Source organism: Panthera pardus, unplaced genomic scaffold (genome assembly GCF_024362965.1).
Source record: "Panthera pardus isolate Hobbes unplaced genomic scaffold, ASM2436296v1 HiC_scaffold_4, whole genome shotgun sequence".
Taxonomy (NCBI): Eukaryota; Metazoa; Chordata; class Mammalia; order Carnivora; family Felidae; genus Panthera; species Panthera pardus.
This window is the reverse complement of record NW_026526969.1, coordinates 12,109,501-12,130,061: the sequence shown is the minus strand read 5'-3', so window position 1 is coordinate 12,130,061 and position 20,561 is coordinate 12,109,501. Positions and strand designations below refer to the sequence as shown.

The 20,561-nt window shown below is 53.6% G+C and overlaps 1 long non-coding RNA gene across 1 annotated transcript; it reads right to left on the bottom strand.

Annotated features, from left to right (window-relative positions):
* Positions 1–1,774: 1,774 nt before the first annotated feature.
* LOC109251168 (uncharacterized) lies at positions 1,775–7,339 on the bottom strand. Its single transcript, XR_002073396.2, has 3 exons — positions 7,070–7,339; positions 2,403–2,538; positions 1,775–1,859 (listed from the first exon to the last, which is right to left on the bottom strand). It is a non-coding gene; the product is annotated as an uncharacterized LOC109251168 (long non-coding RNA).
* Positions 7,340–20,561: the final 13,222 nt, after the last annotated feature.

The following is a 20,561-nucleotide window of genomic DNA, read 5'->3' as shown; positions in this document are numbered from 1 at the left end:
CTTTGGGCACTGAAAAGTATTCTGCCCAAATGTCTATCTGTGATGAATGGATAAACAACAGTACAAGCAATGAAAGACAATTCCACTTTTATCTATTTATTTTTAAAGATTTTATTTTTAAGGTAATCTCTACACCCAGTGTAGGGCTAGAACCCATAACCCCAAGATCAAGAGTCGCTTCCTCCACCGCCTGAACCAGCCGGGCGCCCCTATAATTCCAGTTTTAAAAGGACGAGAAGGAAACGTTCACTCTGCTACAACATGCATGAACCTTGAGCACATTACGCTGAGTGACTCAGCCAGACGCCAAAAAACAAATACTGTATGATTGCATTTATACGAGGTATCTAAAGGAGCCATACACAGAAACAGAAAGCACAAGGGTGGTTACCAGGGGCATTGGGGGAAAAGGGAATTTAATGCGTGTAGGGTTTCCCATTTGCAAGAGGAGAAAGTTCTGGGGTGCTGTTTCACAACAGAATTAATGTACTTACTACTAAACTCTAAAGTTAAAATGTTTGCGATGGGGAAGTTATGTTACTTTGCCACAAATTTTAAAATGCAGGATGCAGTAAAAACACAAGTTAAAGGCTTAAACATTTTGTAAACAGCGTATTTCTGAGAAGAGGACCGTATGTATCCTTAGGTGCCACAGGCGACCGCAAGGTTCCCGGCACGGGAAAGGTTAAGAGCCCTGACGCCTCCTACTGGCCGAACCTAGCAGGAATTCCGGGGGCGACAAGGATTCTGGGAATTGTAGTTTGCAGACCCCCAGCCAGAGCCTCGCGGTGAAAGGTGGGCTTGGAGCCGGGAGACAACAGCTCCAAGATGGGCATCTGGGCTGGCGGGGAATTCGTGGGATGCGCGCTCAGCGCGCGCCTGTGCTCCCGCTACGCACCTGCAGCCTCGCACTGAGGCACACACGGTCACGCAGACCTGGCGCGCGCACCTGTCACTTGCACCACGCAGCACGTGGCGCTCCCGGTTTGCGGTCTGCATCGTTTCCAATCTAACTGGCCACCCAAGCATCTGTGGGTCACGGTGACAGGTGCCCCCTTGCTCCCATCTGACACATCCCCACGGGAGCAGATGCCTTGGCAGTGACCGTGGGAAGTACGTACAGGCTACAGGTGCGCAGGGAGGGGTGTGCCAGTGAGAGGACACAAGCCGGTGCAAAGGCCCTGAGGTAGCAGCTTGCACGGCCACCAGGGTGGCTGGGGGAGGACGGCAGGGGATGAGGTGGGGTTGGCTTCTCTAGACCGAAGAGCCGTTTAGACAAGACAGTAGTCGGGTCTCCCAGGTGAGCGCTGGGCCGCTGCCTAGGGAATCGAATGGCACTCTTCCCCCTGGGGCTGCAGAGGCAGCCTCGGAAGTGACTCAGCGGTATTCCGCGAACTGGGGGAGGTTGGCAGGGATGCTCCAAAGGGGCTGGGGAGGGGGCGTTGCCTTCGCAGAGGCCCCACCCCCAAACTCTCTAGGCCGTCGAAGCCCACGGTCTCAGTTCTCCACCCACCCGCGGCCCAGCGGGTTAGCGGCGGGAATATAGCCTGAGGACTGAGGGAAGAAATAGGGAGCTGGAAACCTGATCTGGGGAGGGGGGGGGGAGGCAACCAGGGAGGGGGGCCAAGACTCGTTCCCACCCTCCTGGAACCTCCATCCCAGAGCCTGGCCTCGGCTGTCGGTGGGGCAGACTGGAAGGAAATGGCGTGGGGTGGCGGCTGGCTCTATTTCCAATCCCGGGTGGCCTTTGGAAGGGGGCTGGGCGAACAGAGTTGGGGGCTGGGCGAACAGAGTTGGTTGGGTCTGGATTCCCTGCGTGACTCTGCCGGCTCAGGCTCTCTCGGAGACAAACTCCTCCTCTGCATAAAGGGAATTGTTCAATAAATAGGCCTTCAAGGATGATCATAAATTACCTGGTGGCACAATGGGCGTGTATGTGTGTGTGCGCGCTGCGCGCACGTGCGCGCGAGTGCGTGTGCGTGTGTGTGTGTGTGTGTGTGCACAACGCACACACCCACCTTGGCTGGGACAGGCTTGAGTGGATTAGGACGGCGGCACCAATATTCCAAGAATTGGGTTCTCAGTTTTCCAATGAATAAAATGGGTATAAGGACCCCCAAAACGAGGCTTGCTGGAGTTAGAGGCAAGCAACGCGATGTCGACCTAATTCACCTAATTACGGGCAAGGCCACGCTCTGGCACTTGCACCCAGGGATGGCTGGACTGAGAAGGCGAATAAATAAACGTTCTGCACGGCTCGGCTCCAAAACTCCAATGTGCCCCCTTAGGGCAGCTGTCCACGACTACAAAGACAAAAGATACAGCCTGCTTCCTCCTAGGCGGGAGAGAGGAAAGGACCCCACCCAAGACTGCCGCCCTCAGGGACCCTGCGCTACCCCCACCTCCGGATTGGGCTGCGGAGCTCCTGACGGCCGCCAGGTGGCGCTGCAGACGCTCCTGCTTCGCCAAGCTGGGCGGGGCTGGATTGTTCTGGAGTAGGGCCCTTCCGGAAGCCTCCCTCAGACCTATGTAGAAGCCCTGCAGCCAAAAAATAAAAAGCAAAAAAAGAACTGTGTTCAAAAAAATGCAAAATAAGAATCAATACAGTACTTACATATTTATGTGGTCAAATTACAACTTAACTTGCTTCATCTGTCCTAGCCTGAGGCCCTGGGGCCCCAGTGTCCCGTTTTGGGGGTCCAGAGCAGGGGCCTGAAGACCTGCTCAGGGTTACAGGAAAGAGGACTAGATGGGGTGCAGAGCAAGGAGGCTTAAGCCAGGCTTTAAAAGTGGGTAGAATTACTGTTGCACTATATGCTAACTAACTTGAATGTAGGTTAAAATAATAAATTAAATTAAAAAAAATTGCGCATGCAAAACACAAAAAGGCATATCTTAGAATGACCTTATAATCCAGAAATTCTACTTAGTTTTACATCCAAGATAAATAAACATGTGTGTATACATAAAAAAACAAATAAAAAATAGGGGCGCCTGGGTGGCTCAGTCGGTTGAGCGTCCAACTTCAGCCCAGGTCAAGATCTCGCCGTCCGTGAGTTCGAGCCCCGCGTCGGGCTCTGTGCTGACAGCTCAGTGCCCGGAGCCTGTTTCAGATTCTGTGTCTCCCTCTCTCTCTGACCCTCCCCTGTTCATGCTCTGTCTCTCTCTGTCTCAAAAATAAACATTAAAAAAAATTAAAAAAAAAACAAATAAAAAATAAAAGTGGGTAGAATTTGGGGGGCCTGGGTGGCTCAGTCTCTTAAGCGTCTGACTTCAGCTCAGGTCATGATGTTAAGGTTTGTGAGTTGCAGCCCCACATCGAGTTCCCTGCTGTCAGCACAGAGGGGGCTTCAGCTTCTGTCTCCCTCTGCCCCCCCCCCCAATAAATAAAACATTAAAAAATGTATATATACACACATATACATGTGGGTAGAATTTGGGGGGGGAGAGGGACCGGACTGCAGGCTGGGAGGTGGACCTGGTTCCAACAAGCACAGAGCCCATCACCCAAGTAGGTGAGAGGGTGGATTCCGGAAAGCATGTGGGCGAGCGATGCCCTTGCAAATCCGGGAACTCGGCCTGAACCTGCCTGCTGATGGCGGCTGGGCACCCCCTAGTAGATGAGGTCAGCGAGCTGTGTCTGCTGGGAACTGGAACAGGAGTGACCTCCGAGCTCCATGGGTCAGAGTGGGCTGGGGGGGTACCTGGCCTGGGAGCAGTGATGGGGAGGGGGTGAGTATCCAGGGAGACCCAGGTCTTGACCCCCTTCCTGCCCAGCCCTGATCAAGGTGGGGGAGGAAGATAGGTGCCAGGAGATAGGTGTCAAAGTATAATTTCCAAAAAGCTAAACAGAGCTGGGGCGCAGGGCTGGGTCAGTCAGTGGAGCACACCTTTATCTCCGGGTCGTGCTTCCAGCCCCACATTCGGGGTGGAAGATTACATTAAAAAAATCTTTTTTTTTTTAAATTTTTTTTAACGTTTATTTATTTTTGAGACAGAGAGAGACAGAGCATGAACGGGGGAGGGGCAGAGAGAGAGGGAGACACAGAATCGGAAGCAGGCTCCAGGCTCTGAGCCATCAGCCCAGAGCCCGACGCGGGGCTCGAACTCACGGACCGTGAGATCATGACCTGAGCCGAAGTCGGACGCTCAACCGACTGAGCCACCCAGGCGCCCCATAAAAATCCATTTTAAAATGTTGGGATAAGATTTCCAAATTCAATAAAAAACAAAACCTGACTAATGTCCTTTGGGGCAACGAAGGGTAACCCTTGAACGGCAAATAGCATACAATTTCACTTACAGGTGGAATCTAGAAAACAAACAGATGAACAAACGAGAAAACAAAGAGACTCTTAAATACACAGAACAAACTCGTGTTTACCAGAGGGGAGGTAGCCGGAAGGATGTGTAAAAGGGGATGAAGGGGATGAAGAGGTACAAATTTCCAGGTATAAAATAAATGAGTCACAGAGATGAAAAGTACAGCATAGGGAGTTTAGTGGATACTATTGTAACAACATTGTATGGTGACTATGCTTAGTCATGGGGAGGATGTTAGCCGCATTTCAATAACAAGTAAAACTTTTAAATTATTTTTGAGAGAGAGAAAGAAAGAGAACAAGGAGGGGAGAGGCAGAGAGAGGGGGACAGAGGATCCGAAGCAGGCCCTGTGCTGACAGCAGAGAGCCCAATGCAGGGCTCGAACTCCAAAACCATGAGATGGTGACCTGAGCTGAGTCAGACATTTAACCAACTGAGTCACCCAGGTGCCTGAATAATAAGTAAGTAAATAAATAAGTAAATAAGTAAATAAATAAATAAATTCTTTCTTTCTTCCTTTCAATGTCTATTTATTTTTGAGAGAGAAATAGAGTGTGAGGGAGGGAGGGACAGAGAGAGAGGGAGACACAGAACCCGAAGCAGGCTCCAGGCTCTGAACTGTCAGCACAGAGCCCGATGCGGGGCTCGAACTCATGAACCGCGAGATCACAACCTGAGCCAAAGTCAGACACTTAACAGACTGAGCCACCCAGGTGCCCCATAAGTACATTTTTTTTTTTTCTTTAAACCAGTAACTGTTGGTGTTATCTTTTGTATCAGACACACATCCACAGGTTAACCTGTAACTTCGCCAAGTCCGAGCCCTTAACAGAAAGCAAACAGCAAGGCAAACAGAGGCCTCCTAGAGAGGTAAGTCTTTAGGTGCATTTGTTAGACAAGGCAGTCCTTCTCTGGGCCTTATTTCGAGGTTTTGGATGACATTTCCTGGCACAGGAGAGACGTGGGTGCTTGGCCAGGCCCCGACACATGCTAAAGCCAGGAATACTCCCCAACCTTTCTAGCCTCAGCCTCCTTAGCCCCGAGGGGCTCGGACCCACATCTCCCAGCTCTGACAGTCTCCACCCTCCAAGACCGATCTTACCACCAAACGTATACCCATGGTCCCCATTTCATTTCATCCCTACCCTGCTCTGGTCCAGCCGTCCTAGGGACCACAGGAAGGTAAGGACATTGGGTTCAGAGGGACTCAGAACAGCCACAGTCCCCAGGTCTGCCCTCAGGTACTATGTGATTCCAGGAAAACTCGGCCCCTCTCCAGGCCTCTGCTTCGGGTTGGCCAAAGGGCAAGGTGGAGGGGGTCTGTGGCTGCCCCCGCCTGCTGTTCCAAGGGGCCCCCCAGATTTGAGAATGTGGGAACCCTCCTTGCCCTTGGTGCCACTGAATGCCATTCAATTCAAAAGGAATGAGCCACTGGGGAAGAGAGACCTGATAAGCTCCTAGTGGTCAGGAGCTCAGAAACAAGGTCTGGTCTCTTAAGATAGTGGGAAAATCTGAGACGTTTTGTGGATTCAGCAGGAAATGGTTTAGCAGTTGACTGACAATGTCTGTCATAAGTGCAAAAATGAAAATAGGTTGTATCTTGTGTATTTACCCAACCCGGTCAAGTAAATACAGGCTCTCTCTCTCTCCAGTAGAGAGTCAGGAAAGCGCAGATTCTGGTCCCAATTTTGCCACTGCCTTGCTGAGTAAACTGAGGAAACCAGCCCCTCTGAGCCTCAGTTTCCGTAGCTATATAAAATGAGAGTTAGTATCTTCCCAGGGTTGACGTGACAATAAATATTGCCAGTGAGTATCTTCATGTTGCAAGAAATGGAAAATACCAACGAATCCTGCTTGGAACAACGAACATTGGTTTCCCTAACTGTCTAGAGATGAGACTTCAGGTATGGTATGATCAGGGTTCTGGCTCAATTTCTCTGTGACTCTGTTAGTATTGTTCCCCCCCCCCCCCCCAAAGGTCAGTTCTGTCTTCAAGGACCCGAAGCCTGCTACAGGCCCACACTGACTTGGGGTAGATTGCAATGTTCTGGGCCAGCCCGCTAAGCAACGGCCCTAAAGTTGCTCCTGATTGGGCAATTTCAGTCACGTACCCATCCCTGGAGCACTGCTTGTTGCCTGGCTCAGAAGGAGCCAGGAAGAGAAATAGGGTCTTCTCCCAGGTTAGAGGAAGAGTGTAGAGTAGAAAGGAAACCAGTAAAAAGGAGGGAAGGGAGGGATGCTGGGAAGGAGCCCCTGGGGAGCACGGTGGATGAGGAAAGGAGCGGCTGACAAACTTCTCCAGGCAGCCCGAGGCCATTGCCTCGGGATCAGACAGCCCGGGAGGCTGGAAAGGGCACAGCCGCTGAGGTGTGCAGGGGGGAAGGGGCCCTGGGTGAGGGTGTGGCGCGGTAGTGGGGGGGGGTACTTTGGGGAAGGTGCCTCCAGCCGGAGATCTCAGAAACCACGCCCTGCAGGAAGCCAGTCGGGGTCCCCTCCAGGAGCCTCCCGGTCCCCCGAGCCTCCTGCTGCGCCCTCCGCGGTCTCCGCCAGCAGGAAGCAGGGGGCGGGCTGGGGAGGCGGCGGCTCTCCGCAGGGGGTCGGGGAGCGCACCGGTCCCGGGACGCGGCGGCTGACGGAAGTACCGCGGGGCAGGGGTTGCAGAGGGCAGAGGGACCCGGGAGACGCCCCCTCGCTAGCCGAGCGCACAGTTGGGGGCTCCCCCTTCGCGGGCGGGGCCCCTACTCACTCCGACCCCCACTGCCGGATCCAGGGCCCCTCTCTCTGCCGCGGCTCGGCGCTCAGGCTCCCTCTCCCCGCCCACAGCCCCGCCATTGGCCTCCCAGGGCTGCGGCCGCCTCGGATTGGTCCAGCTCCGCGAGGCCCCGCCCCCTCGCCGGCACAAAGAGGAGGCCCACCCCGCCTCCGGGCGCTCAGATCCAGCGGAATCCGGGGGCCCGCGTCCCCTGGTTGCGAGCCCCGCGCGGACCCCGCGGCGCGGCTGAATCGTGGCCCCCCCAGCGTGGGGGTTGTGAGCCCCAAAGGGACGGATTTATGCCTGGGGTCCCCGCCGGAGTCTCCACACCTACACCCCGCCCCTGGGGCTCTATGACCTTGTCGGAACTGACCCCCAAGTCCCCCTTACTTAATTTCCCCTCCCTGCCTGTAGTGCTGTGGGTGTGGGTGGGTCGACTCGTCGGATTATTAGTGCCTTGAGTATAAGCTCTTACAGGTGAGAAAACTGAGGCTCAGTGAGGGTAGGTAATCTGCCCCCAAGTCACACAGCAGTCAAGGGTACCCAATTACCAATAATGAGGAGTGGGGAAAAAAAGAAGGGTGGTGTAATCTCCGTGCACCGCCCCGCTCCAGTTTCCCTCCAAACACACTCGAGACCCTCAGCTAAGCGGGCTGGAGGAGGGAATTTCAATAAAATTTGGCAGGGGCGTTTGGGGAGCCAATGTAGGCTTTGTTCCCACCTCCCCCTCTTAGGCAGGTTTGGCCTCCCTGAACTTTACTTTCCTTATCTGTGAAATGGGATGATAACCGCTGTGAAGATTAGACCAGACCTGCCTGGCGTCAGGCACGCAGTAGAGGCTAAACATGCGGTGCCTTTGGAGACGCTGTGAAGGGGTCACAGTCCACAGGACATCCTTACAGCACGGAGGACCTGCTCAGTGGGGGTCTGGAAGGGGGCATTGGCACTAGGTTTCCCAGGGGGACTGACGGGCCTGTGGGTCTTGGATTGTGGGAAGGCCCCAAGCCAGGAGAGCAGGGCAGGGTGAGTGTCCAGGCTGCCCCAGCGGGGTGGGAGTGGGGGTGCCATTCAGGGTTTACCAGACAGGGGCCGTGTGAAGGGGACGATGGGAACAGAGCCTCTCCGTGCCCAGCGAAGATGGGGCTAGGGGGTGTAGGCGGGCTTGAGGGCTTCGGGATTTCCAGAACCACCCCAAAACTTTCAAAGTGGTTGGCACTTGTGAAGCTCTGGGAGAGGGTGACCAGATGCAGGGAACACTGGCCAGGACTCCTGGGTTCAAGCTGTGAACCCAGGACTCCTGGGTTCAACCTGTGGCATATCACGGGTGTGAGTCCTGAGTGGTCAGGGCTTCCCTTGTGGGAACCGGTCAGTGGCCCTGTGCTCCTGGCCACCTGCAGGGTCCATGTTTGGTTTCATCCCCAGCCTCTTACAGCATGGACCAGCATCCTTTGTAAGGAGCAGCTGACCCCTTCACCTCTCCAGCACCTGCAGGGCTCCCCTCTGCATCACCTGCTCTCCCCCCATGGTTTCCCAAAGACCCTCTGCAACCCAAAATGTCTTTTTTCTTTATTTATTTAGAGCGAGAACCAGTGGAGGAGAGGCCGAGGGAGGGGGGGGGGACAGAAGATCTGCACCGGGTCCGTGTTGACAGCACAGAGCTGGATGTGGGGCTCGAACCCACGAACCTCGAGATCATGACCTGAGCCGAAGTCGGAAGCTTAACCAGCTGAGCCACCCAGGCACCCCGCCCCAAAATGTCTTTTTAATCTCTTTTTAAATTTTGAAATAAGCACACGCTCAAAGTTGCAAGTACAATACAAAGTAAGGTTTTTTTCTGGAAAAAATTGGAGAGTGATTTCCCAACCTGATGCCCTTTCTCCCCTTATATTCCCTTCAAACAAGTTTGTTCTTCTTCTTTTTTTTTTTCCTTAGAAAGAGTGAGCAGGAGCCGGGGAGAGGGGTAGAGGGAAAGAGATAGAATCTTAATCAGGCTCCACACTCAGCACAGAGCCTGATGAGGGACTCGATCTCATGACCCTGGGATCATCACCTGAGCTGAAATCAATGGTCAGATGCTCAACCGATTGAGCCACCCAGGCGCCCCAAGTTTGTTCTGTATACATAGCCACATTAAGGTTGCCAAAATAGGAATACGTTACTACGCAATGAAACATGACCTCCAGCTAATGTTCAGACCCCGTGAGTTTCACTCGTTGTCCCCAAAATGTCCTTTATAGCAAAAAATCCAAGCCAGGTGTTGTGGTTAGCTGGATCCCCTCTTCGACCCATCTTTGGCTTTCCTGACCTTGACATTTTAAAAGGTTACAGAGCAGTTACAGGCCAGGAGTGGTTTGGACTTATCTGACCTCATGATTTCTTTCCGATTTTGCTTTGTGGCAGTAATATCACAGCGCTGATGCTGTGTTCTCGGTTCGCCCTGTTCCTGGTGCTGCTTCCTGTAATGATTTGATGAAGGGCGTGTCTGCCCAGGTTTTCTCCATGGAAAGCGTCTCTCTTTTTTTTCTTGGTCAATCATCAATCTTTTGCAGATGTGCTATTTTGTAAAATACTCCATTCCTTATCAGAGTTGACTTCCAATTACTTCGTGTATTTATATCTCTACAGAATCACATTTTTGTATCTATTTTACTCAATGGGTTGTAATCTGATAGTATAATAATTTTTTTTTTCTTTTTGGATGCTAAAATTGTCTCCCACTTGGGCTGTGGGAATACCTCCTATATGGCTCCTGTGTCCTTTGGACATCGTGTCATACTTTTTTTTTTTTAAACAGCTTTATTGAGGTCTGATTGACATACACTCAATTGCACATTTTTGAAGTGTAGGATTTGATAAGTTTTGACATGTGTCCACCGATGAAGCCATCAACCCAATTAAGGTAATGAATGTATTCATCACTCTTTGTGCCTTTGTAATCCCATGCCTCCCACCCCACCCATGTCCTCAGGCGACTGCTGACCTTTCTGGCCTACGGATTAGATAACCATTTTCTAGAATTTTATATATGTGAAACCATGCACCCTTTTTTTAAAAGCTTATTTATTTCTTTTGAGAGAGAGAGAGACTGGGAAGGGACAGAGAATGAGCGGGAGAGAGAGAATCCCAAGCAGGCTCTGCGCTGTCAGCCCACAGTCTGACGTGGGGTTCGAACGCACGAACTGTGAGATCATGATCTGAGCCGAAATCAAGAGTCGGACGCTTAATGGACTGAGCCGCCAGGTGCCCTGCTACATCCTTTTTTTTTTTTTTTTTTTAATGATTGAGAGAAATTCACAATGCATAAAATTAACCGAAGTGAACAAGTCATTGGTATTTAGTGTATTCACAGTGTTGTGCCACAACCATCTCTAACTAGGTCCAGAACATTTTTATCGCCCCCAAAGGGAACCCCCATGCCTGTTAGGCAGTCACTGCCCATTGCCACTAACCCTCTGTCCCTGGTAACCACCCATCAGCTTTCTGTGTCTCTGGTTTGACTTATTCTGGATATTTCACACAGACGGAATCCTCCAATACATGGCCTTTTGTGCCCGCTTCTTCCAATGAACACCCTGTTGCCAAGGTCCGTCCGGATTGTAGCGGATCAGTTTTTCATGCCTCTTTACGGCTGAATACTATTCCATTGAATGCATGCAATACATTTTGTTTATCCTTTTAGCCTGTGACAATACCTTTGGATTGTCTCCACCTCCTGGCTATTGTGAATATCAGCGCTGCTATGACCCTCTGTGTACGAGTCGAGTCGTGTTTGAACACCTGCTTTCAATTCTTCCGGGCATATACCGAGGAGCCACGTTGCGGGGTCACATGGGCATTCTATATTTAACTTGTGTACCCGCCAACCTTTCCGGCGGGCTCTGCACCATTTTATATTCTCAGTGGCAGCATAGGGGGGTTGCAGTTTCCCCGTGTCTTCAGCAACACTTATTTTCCTCTTAATTTTTTTTATTATGGTCACTCTAGTGGGTACGAGGTGGTGTCTCCCTGTGGTTTTGACCTGCATTTCCCGGGTGGCTAATGCCTTGGAGCATCTCTCCACGTGCTTGCTTTCCATGTGCTTGCTGATCCTTGGAGAATCTGGATCCCTCTGACAGGTCCTCCCTCTTCCCTGCACCAGCCCTGATCAGACCACACCAGGGGCCCCGTCCGTCCTTTTTGTGGAGCCTAGGGATGGAGGCACGAGGTGTGGCTGCTCCCAGGCCCTCTTGAGGGGAGAAGCTAGGAATTGTGTGCTTGTTCACACGCAGGGCACGTTCACACACATGTATGATTCCCGTATCTATTGATTTGTATTGAAACTCCTGAGTTTACACTGATGCATCTCGGGGTTCACTGTAGTCTCCTCCCTTTCTGTATTTGTAGCTGCCTTCTCTACCAGTGAGAATCTGGCTGCCGTGATCCTAATGTTCCCAATCCTGCTGTACCCGAGTGTGCCCCCAAACGCACCCCACCTCTCATGGCCACTGTCGCCCCATCGCCCTGCAGACACCCTCCTCTCCTGCTCGGTCACGCTGTTTCTACTGCCTCCTTACCCCGCATGGGCTTGGACACCCTTCGCCTCTCCTGCCTGGAGATGCTCCCCCCTCCACTGAGCTCTTTCCCCCCCACTCTGATCCCCGGAGCCGGCCACCCCCCTCCTGGACACCTTCCACGGAAGCCCTCGCCACCTGCTGGCCTCTGGGCCCTGACCTCTGCGCAGAGCCGCAGCGTGCCCCGCCCCCAAGTGTGAAGGCCCATTTTGCTCTGCCCCAGCTAATGGGTTTAGGACTCAGTTGTTCCAGAAGGGAAAGGAAAGGAGAAGGGGCAAAGAGAAGAGGGAGAGGTCGCCTCTGTTTCTTGCTTTATCTTGACAACTCATGGCAGGTGTGCCCTTTGTAACCAAAGCGAGAAGATGCGACCAGATATTGTACCCCCCTCCCAGCACACCTGCGGGTAGAATTGATGGGGAGGGGGCTGCAGTTCCAAGGCCAGGGCTTGGGCCTCTGCTGGGGAGGGCTGGAAAGGACCGCCTGGGGACGCAGGCACCCCGGGGGAGGGCTGGGCACGGCAGGTGGCCTCCTATCCTCTTAGCTTCCTCCCCAGACAATGGGCTGCCTTCTGCGGCCTGAGATAAGAGCCACGTCCAGGAATCACAGAATCACAGCCTCCTGTCTGCCGCCCAGGAGAGGACTGCTTCCCTGGGGACGGTCCCCTCATGTAGCAGAGGCCACCCGTCTGGTCCCCATCACCCCGCGCCTTTGAGGAAGGGAGGTGTGAGGCCCTACCCTTGCTCCAGGACTCAGCTGCTCGAGGAGAATATTTTCTTTTCGTTAAAAAAAATTTTTTTTAACGTTTATTCATTTTTGAGAGACAGAGCACGAGGGGGGGAGGAGCCGAGAGAGAGGGAGACACAGAATCGGAAGCAGGCTCCAGGCTCCGAGCTGTCCGCACAGGGCCCGACGCGGGGCTCGAACTCGTGAACTGTGTGATCATGGCTTGAGCTGAAGTCGGATGCTCAACCAACCGAGCCGCCCAGGCGCCCCGATTACGTTAACTTTTTTAATGTGGCTCTAGGACATTCCAAGTTACCTTTGTGGCTGGCATAGAACATCTCCAGTCCCGGGAGCCCCCGGAGCCCCACCCAGTCAGCACCTCCCCGGAGGCCGCTCTCTGCTGTCACCCTACACTAGCTTTGACTGCTCTTGAACTTCAGGTAAATGGGGTCACACAGCAAGGGCTCGTTCCTGTCTGCGGGGGGTCAGCCGTGGCATTCATGTCCTGGCACATTCACGGGAATTTACTAATCCAGGCCCTGGATGGGACAAGGGGACCCAGCGAGCAACCACTCCACTGGGTCCTTGGCTTGAGGAGCTCGCAAACGGCGTCCCCTCCTGGGGACAGGGGACGTCTCCTCCCTCACCTCAGCCACCATCTTCCTGCGGGTGATAACGAGCTTGTCACACTCCTGCTCCAGCCTTGCACGGCCCCGCTGCTCTCAGGATAAAGCCCAGAGCACAGGTCTGCAGGTCTGGCCTCTGCCACACCGTCTCCCTTCCTCTGCACCCAGATCTGACTCCAGCTGGCCCCTCAACTCCTGCTCCCCTGCGGGCTCCAGTGGACACATCCCCGGAACTGTTCTATGCCAACGACCCCGTGGGGGAGGCAGCACTGCGCCCATTTCCTGCCCCCCGGGCCCCCTCGGAGGCTGCTTCCTCGTCTGTATGCTGACCTCTGTTTCTTTGAGCCTCTCTGTTCCATTGCAGTGAACCTCGATGGGAACCGATCACGCGCTGATCACTAACCGAATTTCCCTCCTTTATGCAAAGTGAGCAGCAAACGCCTCTAGGGCCGTGGCTTTGTCACCAGCAGTGTCACTGATGCCTTCAGACCATATTACATTTATTGCAGAAATTTCAGAATATCATTTAGACTCATCTCATGGTAGTTCTTTTTAAAAAAACTTTTTTTTGGGGCGCCTGGGTGGCGCAGTCGGTTGAGCGTCCGACTTCAGCCAGGTCACGATCTCGCGGTCTGTGAGTTCGAGCCCCGCGTCAGGCTCTGGGCTGATGGCTCGGAGCCTGGAGCCTGTTTCCGATTCTGTGTCTCCCTCTCTCTCTGCCCCTCCCCCGTTCATGCTCTGTCTCTCTCTGTCCCAAAAATAAATAAAAAATTTAAAAAAAAAAAAAAAAAAAAAAAAAAAAAAAAAAAAAAAAAAACTTTTTTTTTTCAATGTTTCTTTATTTTTGAGAGATAGAGCACAAGCAGGGGCAGAGAGAGGGGGAGACACAGAATCCGAAGCGGGCTCCAGGCTCCGAGCCCGACGCGGGGCTCGAACTCACGGACCGTGAGGTCATGACCTGAGCTGAAGTCGGACGCTTCACCGACTGGGCCACCCAGGCGCCCCAAATGATGGTAGCTCTTTTTTTTTTTTTTTTTTTTTTTTTTTTAACGTTTTATTTATTTTTTTGAGACAGAGAGAGACAGAGCATGAACAGGGGAGGAGCAGAGAGAGAGGGAGACACAGAATCTGAAACAGGCTCCAGGCTCTGAGCTGTCAGCACAGAGCCCGATGCGGGGCTCGAACTCACGGACCGTGAGATCATGACCTGAGCCGAAGTCAGACGCTTAACCGACCGAGCCACCCAGGCGCCCCTGATGGTAGCTCTTAAATCCACCACTAGATGTTATTATTTAGTGTGTTAATAAGGAACACATATATTAGCATATTACATTTAAACAATATGTTGAGAACTTCAATGTAACTGATTTCCTTTGTAATCTTATGTATTTTATGTATATAATCTTATGGCTTATGTGTGTAAAAACATGATACTGAGAAAGGGTTCGTAGGTTGTCACAAGTCTAGTTTGGATACTGTTGGGAAGCTGTGACGTCTGGAGCCCTGGCAGCCATCTTTTGACCCTGAGGGGCTCAGCCTGAGGGCAAAGCTGACTCAGTAAGAATGCAGAATGAGGAGTGGGGGAAGTTCCAGGGTCCTTTCCCAGCTATTAGCAGAAATAACCCTGGAAACTCCCCTCTTCAGGACTTCTTCTTTCTTGCTATTTATTAATGACTTTGTTGTTTGGCCAGCTGAGTCAGAGTTTTCTTTCTTTTACTTTGATGGTACCATGCCTGAAACAGGTTGTTTCCAAAGAGGTCCAGGAATGGCCTAGGGAGAGGTGGGTGAGGACAGAATCCTGTTGGTCTGTTCAGAGTCTTAACATGAATTAGAAAAAGGTACTCCCGGGGCGCTTGGGTGGCTCAGTCGGTTGAGTGTCCGACTTCCGTTCAGGTCATGATCTCGCAGTTTGTGAGTTCGAGCCCCGCATCGGGCTCTGTGCTGACAGCTCAGAGCCTGGAGCCTGCTTCAGATTCTGTGCCTCCCTCTCTCTGCCCTTTCCCCGCTCATGCTCTGTCTCTCTCTGTCTCTCAAAAATGAATAAACATTAAAAAAGAAATTACAAAGAAAGAAAGAAAAAGGTATTCCTCTGGGTGGATGAAAGTTACCCTGTCTGGGGGCTGTGAGTTCAGGCAAAAATCAAAGTCCTTTTTCTTCCAGGCTAACAGCCCCCAGGTGAGCACGCAGGGCTTGTGTGGGAGGAGCCTGAGTTGGCTCTCACCCCCATGCAGCCTTTGTGTAGGGTACAACCTGTGCAACTGTACACGGATGGCCTGGAAGATGACCGCCAGGCTGAGGAGAGTGGTGGGTTTTTTGAAGGGACATGTGGCACAAGTGGCCACGTGGCAAGGGTGGGGCCTGCAAACGTCAGTTCTCAAACACAGGCCCTCCGGCCGCACTTGAGGGAGACCCACAAATGGCCGGCACCCATGGTCTGCAACTCCTGTTCCCAGCCCCGTGAGGACCTCACTTTGTCTGCCAGGGACCACCCTGCAGGTGTACCTCTTGTTCATGCCCCAAGGCTGCCCTCGTCCCCATCCGAGGACCCCCACTGATGCCCGGACCCTTGGGAAGTGACATGCACTGGGGGGACATAGGGGGGCCGTCAGCTCAGGACTCCTGAGCCAGGCAGGTGGTGAAAGACTCCCCCTCCCCCACATGAGCATTTCAGATATCCCGGGCTGCTGTGCCCAGCCAGCTGGCACATCCCGAAATGCTAAGCTGTCCCTGGGAAGCAGCCAGAGTGCCGGGCTGGGGGTCACGTGCTCACTTCTGGAAGTGCGGGGTCTGCAGTCTGGAAGGTCCGCAGGTCAGGGAAGATTGAGCCTAGAGAGGCCTGGGCGGCAGGGAAGGTGAGGGAGGGTCTGGCCTCCTGGCCTGGCCGCCCCTTCCCGCCCCTCTCTGCTGCTGTCTTGCCCTGTGGCAGCTCGGCTTCCGGGTCCACAGGGCTTCATGCAGCCCTGCTCTCAGCTGGGGGGACGTGGGGGCTGCAGCCGGGGCACGAGGCAGACGCAGATCTGCCCAGTGGTGCGGCAGGAGGGACGGAAAGTCGCCAGCGGTTTCCGGGGGTCCCCACACCTGTTGGCCATCTGTCAACTCCTCGGCTGTCTCTCCAGTTCCCAGATCCGGCTCCAGCCTCCCGGGGGTGCCCACGCTGTGGCGGGGGCCCCAGGGATGCCCAGACCTGCGCTGCCCAACACGGTCACACGTGGCTTTTTGCATTTAATTTCAGGGGTGCTCGGTCGGTTGAGCACAAGACTTCAGCTCACTCACGTCATGATCTTTGAGCCCCATGTTGGGCTTTTCAAGGGCAGAGCTCATTTCAGATCTTCTGTCCCCCTCGCTTTCTGCACCCTCCCCAACTCATTCTCTCTCTCTCTCTCAAAATTAAACGCTAAAAAAAATTTATACTGGGGCACGTGGGTGGCTCCGTCGGTCAAGCATCTGACTTCGGCTCAGGTCATGATCTCTCAGTTTGTGAGTTCGAGGTCAGGTTCTGTGCTGACAGCTCGGGGCCTGGAGCCCGCTTCGGATTCTGTGTCTCCCTCTCTCTCTGCCCCTCCCCTGCTTGCACTCTGTCTCTCTCCCTCAAAATAAATAAACATTAAAAATTTGAAAAAAACGTTTTAAGTTAATTTCAGTGAAGTAAAATGAAAAGTTCCGTTCCTCAGTCACACCGCCACATTGCAAATGTTCAACAGCCACATCTGTGACTGGTGGCTCCCATGCCGGACAGAGCAGATTCTAGAACATTTCCATCATTGCGGAAAGTGCTATTGCTTGGTGCTGAGCCAGATGCCTGTCTGGACCCCAGGGACACCTAAACTTGGGAAGAAAGTGCCACAACCCCCTGGGGCTGGTCAGGGAAGGAGCCAGGTGGCTCCCCAGACAGGACAGGGAATGTTTAAATGGGGTCTTTTTTTTTTAATAACGTTTAAAAAATTTTTTTTAAATGTTTACTCATTTTTGAGAGAGAGAGAGAGAAAGAGACAAAGCATGAGCAGAGGAGGGGCAGAGAGAGGGAGACAGAATCCGAAGCAGGCTCCAGGCTCTGAGCTGTCAGCACAGAGCCCGACCTCGAACGCACAGAGAGATCAAGACGTGAGCCGAAGTCAGACGCTTAACTGACTGAGCCACCCAGGTGCCCCCTATAACTTCTGACTTTCCCCAAATTTAACTACTAATATCCTACAGATGACTGGAAGCCTAATCTACCACAGGAACAGTCGATTAACACATATTCTGTCTGTTATTTACAAACTGCAATCTTACACTAAAGTAAGCCGGAGAAAAGAAAATATGATTAAGAAAATCATTACTTAAAATAAATGTAAGAAAAGAAAGGGGAGGGGCGCCTGGGTGGCTCAGTCGGTTAAGCGTCCGACTTCGGCTCAGGTCACGATCTCGCGGTCCGTGAGTTCGAGCCCCGCGTCGGGCTCTGGGCTGATGGCTCAGAGCCGGGGGCCTGCTTCCGATTCTGTGTCTCCCTCTCTCTCTGACCCTCCCCCATTCATGCTCTGTCTCTCTCTATCTCAAAAAATAAATAAACATTAAAAAAAAAATTTAGAAAAGAAAGGGGAGTGTGTGCCTGGTTGGTCCAGTTGGTAGAACATGAGACTCCTGATCTTGGGGTCATGAGTTTGAGCCCATAATGGGTGTGGGGATTACTAAAAAATAAATAAATAAATAAATAAAAATAAAAATAAATACAAATAAATAGATGAATAAATAAAAATAAATAAGCTTAAAAAAAAAACAAAACAAGGGGACCTTAGTGGTTCAATCGGTTCAGCGTCCAACTCTCGATTTTGGCTCCAGTCGTGATCACACAGTTCATGAGTTCGAGCCTCACGTCGGGCTCTGTGTTGACAGCTTGGTGCCTGGAGCCTGCTTCAGGTTCTGTGTCTCCCTCCCTCTCTGCCCCTTCCCCGCTCCACTCCTTCTCTCTCTCTCAGAAATAAATAAACATTAAAAAAAAATGAATTAAATAAACAAATTTACAAAAAAGATTTCTAAAAAAAAAAAAAAAGGAAAATCATAAGGAAGAGAGAATACACTTACAAAATCCTCACGTAAGTGGACCCGTGCGGTTCAAACCCGTATCGTTCAAGGGCCAGCTGCACGGGGCAGGACGGAGCAGCGATGGGCACGGTGCGAACGTGGCCGCAGCCCCACCTGGATGGGTGTGAGCGAGTGGAGGAGAGGGAACGGGAGGGGAGGCGGGAGAGAGGAACAGAGGCCAGACCTGCGGGGACCCGACACCGGGTGCTGAGCACTGGGGAGCCATGGGGGAGGTGAGACACCCTGGCTGCTCCCGTGGAGGCATTGCAGGCCGCTGTACTAGGGAGACGGGCTTCTTATTATTCCTCCCCGCGGGCGTCAGGAGTTGATCAGACCTCGCTGAACCAGGGAAGGGCAGACCCCTTGTTCCTTGCCGAGATGCCCGTGGATTTACGGGCATTTAGCGGAAAGGGTTCCGTGCCGGCTCCGGCAGGAGTGGATGGCCGCTCCCCTTGGCAGATGGAGCTGCGGCCCGAGACAGGCCCGTCCCGCTGAGCTTTCACAGCGTGGGTGGGGGTGAGGGGAGCCCCAAAGGGCACAGGCCGTTTGGAGCAGGAGTGGGGTGGTGGCCGGTGCAGGGAGGCTGAGGCCTGCCACCAGCCAGCGGCCTCTCTGTCGCCAAGGAATCCGGTCTCGCTCCTGGCAAGGACATCTTGGCAGGAGCCGGGCTCTGCCCGGGGTGCTAATGCCCTCTTAATTAGCCAGGCTCTTGCCAGGCACCTGCCGTCACAGCCTCACTTTGTAAAACACGCTTGGGCCTCAGAGTCGGACCAGCCACTGCCCTGCTGTAGGTCAGGTGGGCGGCCGGGTGCGGCACCCTGGGACGGCCTCTGAGCAGCCCGCTGAGGCCCATCCGGGCTTCCCTGTCAGGGCATCGACGTTCAGGAGGATGCCAGAAAGTAAAATGATTTCTAGGGACATGTTTTCAGTAACAGAGATGGGACAGGCCGGCCTCCAGACTTTTGCCCCGGTTGTCCCTGACTCTGCCTTCCTGAACTGGTCACTCGCTTCCCCCTGGACTTCCGGGTTAACTCTAGAGTTCCCCCTGCCCAGGACAGCTCACCACTTGGGCCACCACAGATTTGGTGGTGCCTTCCAGGGGCTATAGTTTAGGGCCGGGGTTGGGTCACAAATCTCTCGCCAAAGCCGATGAGAGCCACAAGCCTGGGACCCTGAAATCTGCCCGTTCCTCCTTTAAAGCTGGGCTACCGCCTTTCTGTTCTGCCCAGGCCTCAGTTGCCCTCTTTGTAACCGGAAGGCACTGAAGCCAGAGACTGGCAGGGATGCTTGTGGAGACGGGGTGATGGCCTCATTCTGCCCTCCTCGGTTCTGTCCGGACAGGGCTGGGGCGCAGCCTATGGCCTCGGCCAGCACAGCTGGCCTGGAGTCCCTCCCATTTGCAAGACAGCCTGGAGGGACGCAGGCCGTACCAGGCTGCTTCGAGGGGCCCGCAGCCGCAGAACAACAGAAGCCATTCACAGGCTCTGGCCTCCAAGGCCCCTCATTTATGGTGGGCTGGGCCGTGGACATCTGTGCGTCTATACCGTGGAAGCACTTCCAGCCCCTTATGCACGCCTGGGCCGCACTCCCCTCCTTTTGAGAGAAGGGAAACCCAGTCCCCATCACACAGCTCTGAGGGATGCTGGCCTGAAGCTCCCGGGACACTTCACGCCCCGGTCCTTCTGGGGACGAGGAACCAAAGCTTCCAGGGGGCTGTGATCAGCCCCGGGCCACCCGAGGCCCCAGGGCCTGATCTCCGGGTGAGAGTCCAGAGGAGTGGGCAGAGCCCCGAGCAGGTGGGGTGCGAGGTTTCCAGCATCTCACTGGGCGGGTGTAAACCGACCGAGCCACCCGGGGGGGGGGGGGGTGGGGGGGGGTGGGGTGGGGTGGGGGGGGGCCTCAACTTACCATTTGAAAGCGTGTACTTCTGTAGCTTTCGCCACCACCTGTATCTACCTGCAAAGCATTTGTGTCATCCCCAAAGGAACCCCGTGCCCCTCAAGCAGTCCCCCCATCCCCCAGGCGACCACCAATCTGCTTTCTGTTGGGTGTGTCCCTTCACCTCCTCTGAGAAATGAGGAAGATCCCAGCTTACTAGAACTTCAGAGCAGATAAGGGAGCAGATAACCGAGAACGTTCAGCACAGTGAGCTCCCCACCCCACCAGAGGGACTCGGTGGCCCCTGAGGGCAGAATCCAGCCAGAGGGCTCCTGGGGACGGTGGGAGCCGGTTCTCCAGCTGGGGAAGATTCCTGCCAGGAGGAGGCAGGGGGAGTCCGAGGTGTAGGAGGCCGTGGGTAGCAGGGCTCAGCCTGGGGATGGGGAGAGGTGAGCACACAGCCGGTGCAGGCGGTCGTTGCCCCGGATGGAGCAGCGTCACCCCACTAGGAATTTCATGACCCGCCATGTGTCTTGGTGCAGGCAGGGGTGCGGACGGCCCTGGTGACGGGGGAGGGGGGGCTCATTGGGAAGAGTCGTCAGGAGACTGAAGCAAGATGCAGAGAAAAAAGCCAAAGCCAAATCAATA